Here is a 3,389-nt window from a genome sequence, read left to right as displayed (position 1 = left end):
AAAAAAAAAAAAAAAAAAAAAAAAAATTCTAAAAGTATTATTTCCTGCGCCCTGATTTGAGTTTTCTTTGGAAATATGCCACTTTTTAGCAACTGCAAATAGCCGTTCCGATAAAATATACAGTGATTGTTACATAGATTAAGTGAAAGTGGAACACAGCAGAGATTATAAATTTACTGGATGTAACAGGCTATCCTAATGAACAGGTATATGTGATTGATGAATCAAATTAAAATTACAAAAACGTTGATGACGAATAAATGGCCACACAATGAAAACAAACACCCACTCGTGCGGACACATAATATATGACCTCTCTAAGGAGGTGAGCTGGTAGAAACGTTAGCACGTCGGACGGAATGCTTAGCGATATTTCGTGTCTTTATATTCTGAGTTCAAATTCCGCCGAGGTCGACTTTGCCTTTCATCCTTTCGGGGTCGATTAAATAAGTACCAGTTACGCACTGGGTCGATATAATCGACTTAATCCGTTTGTCTGTCCTTGTTTGTCCCCTCTGTGTGTAGCCCCTTGTGGGTAGTAAAGAAATAAAGAAATGCTTAGCGATATTTCGTCTGCCTTTACGTTCTGAGTTCAAATTCCGCCGAGGTCGACTTTGCCTTTCATCCTTTCGGGGTCGATAAATCAAGTACCAGTTACACACTGGGTCGATCTAATCGACTGGCCCCCTCTCCACCCCCAAATTTCGGGCCTTGTGACTAAAGTAAGAAGGAATATATAACCTCTCTTTCTCAAAAGACAAATGAATCTCAACGAAGTCGCTCGATCCATCATAATTAGCAGTCTAATTTCTCTAAATTCACGTATTCCAGATATCAGGAAGAGGTAGTATAGACAATGTAGTATTAGATGTTTTGTGAAAGAGAATTAACAGACGGAAAGTGCGCAAGATCATATGTGCGTGTGTGTGTGTGTGTGTGTGTGTGTGTATCAGATATTGTTTTTATGTCCCTGAGATACCATTTAAAGCGAATTTAAGTCACACAGTGATTTCATGGAGTCATTAGAGGGGATTCATTCTAACTTTTACATTTCAAATCCTGCCAAACTTCCTTTCCACTTCACCCTTTTTCAGCTTCATAAATAGACTACTAGCTCAGCACTAAGGTAAATTATTTTTCTGTTGTTGTTGTTCTTCTTCTTCCTCTCCTCCTTTACTCCTCCTACCCTTCCTCTTCTCCCCTCCTTCTCCTCTCTTTTCCCTCTTCTCCTCCTCGTCACCCCCTCTCTTTATCCTTCTTCCCGTCTTCGTCATTCTCTTCCTTGCACCACAAGTCCATGTGATGTTTCCCTCATGGCAAATAACGCAGTATTTTGTGTTCCAACACAACATCCACTGTCTTTTTTTTTTTTTGGTCTCTGGTCTCTGTCTGTTATTGGTCTGGTTTCGATCTATTTCTAGTCTTGGTCTGGTCTCATTCCCTGTCTCTTCTTAGTCTTGTGTCAGTCTATGTCATTATTTGTTCTGGTCTTGGTCTCTGCAAGTGTAAACGTCAGAAATGTATTTTTCTTTTTGTGGAAGACTCGCAAATATTCATGCATGAAGTCTCTCCTCTACCTGCCACCCATTTTGTTCAAGTGAAAGACCGCCAGAGCCAACAGGGCTCGACATTTGTGTCCTCGTAGACTCTGCTTTCAGAATGCAAAGGCCTGGAAATATATATGCATGTATGTATAAATACATACAAGTATATATTCATATACACATACATATATATACGTACATATATACAAACTTACAGCTGTATTAATGCATACATACATATCTATACGTATATGCGTTTTATATATACATATATATATATATATATATATATACATATAAACTTGCGCCTTAATACACACAGACACAGACACACACAGACACAGACACAGACACACACACACACACACACACGTACACACACACATATACGACGGGTTTCTTCCCAGTTTCTGTCTATCAAAGTTTCTATCTGGCCAAGTTTCTATGCAGTGGGATTGAACCCAGAACCGTGTGGTTGGGAAGTAAGCTTCTTACCACACACAGCCGCTCCTGCCCCTATACATACATACATACATACATACATACATACATACATACATACATACGTACACAAAGACTGAGATTGCAATACACAAAGACTGAGCCCAGGCCAAGAAAAGACGCAAAATGAGCCTAGACGCAAAATGAGCTCATACCAAGAAGGGCCTGGAACAGATTTTGAAATGCGCCACGTCTGATACTCTGACTGTTCCATCAATCCACCGACTTGGTTTTGGTTTCTTCTTTCATTGACGCCGAAAGATGAAAATACAAGTTTGAAATAAAGAACGTCTCGAATCGAAACTGATACCCCGAGGCATATCATCCATCCAACGCGGTAATGACTCTGCCAACTTGCCGCCTTAAAACCCCAAACGGGATGATTATCGCTGAAATAGTATTGACCACAGGTCAGCTAGATAAACAACAACACTGATAGCGATACATTTGTCTAAGGGATTATCTTTTGAGAGGCTCACAGCCTTCCCAGACCTCTCGGATGCTTCCATATCTCTTATCCAGACATATAGAATTATTAATCTCATTCAGACAATATGTCTGACGTCATTAGCATTATTAAACTCAAGAGACTTGTTTGTTCTGGCACATCACAGTACTGGAATAACAATAATTATACTGTTGTTTTTGTAATGGTAGTCGCAGTTTATTGTTGCTGTAACTGTTGTTGTTGTTGTTGCTTTTGGAGTTGTGGTGGGGTATAAGGGTACTGGTGGTGGTACATGTGGTCTTTCTGTTGAGGGTGATGGTGGTATCATGTCAGCATATATCTCATGTCAATATAGTCATTTGTGATGGACATAGTAATATTGATGGCGATTGCGGTAGTAGTAGTAGTAGTAGTAGTAGCAGTAACAACACCAGCACCGCAGCAGCAGTGGTGGTGGTGGGGGGATGGTGTCGGTGGTAGTTTGATGGTGGTGGTAGTGGTAGTTTTAGTAGTACTAATGACAGTGGTTATATTATGAGAGGAATAAACGATGATGGGATCATCATTTAATTATCATGAAATCAATTGTGATGATGAAGATGATGAATGGTGATGATGATGATGATGGTGGTGGTGGTGGTGGTGGTGGTTGTGTTGGTGGTAGTGGTGGTGATAATGAGGATGATGATGTTTGATCAATTTTATTGGTTGTTGTAGTTGCTGTCATCAGACACAGAGTGAGCATGATCGAAGAGCCCCATCACCAAAAGTCATCCCAGCTTTGACCATTCCATCATTTAAGGGATTTGTACGGGTTTATTAATCGTATGATATGTAGTAACTAGGTTGTTGTTTCTATGAGGTCAAACAGCCATAGCAGTCATACCAGTAAGTTT

General features: G+C 40.0%; 1 protein-coding gene across 3 annotated transcripts in view; it reads left to right on the top strand.

The window, feature by feature from the left end:
• LOC106875683 (transcription factor hamlet) overlaps nt 1-3,389 on the top strand; it is a 240,794-nt gene that overhangs the window by 195,420 nt on the left and 41,985 nt on the right. The window lies entirely within an intron of this gene.

This window comes from Octopus bimaculoides, chromosome 1 (genome assembly GCF_001194135.2).
Source record: "Octopus bimaculoides isolate UCB-OBI-ISO-001 chromosome 1, ASM119413v2, whole genome shotgun sequence".
In the NCBI taxonomy this organism is placed as follows: domain Eukaryota; kingdom Metazoa; phylum Mollusca; class Cephalopoda; order Octopoda; family Octopodidae; genus Octopus; species Octopus bimaculoides.
The sequence above is the reverse complement of the archived record's forward strand: the minus strand, read 5'-3'. Positions and strand labels throughout refer to the sequence as shown.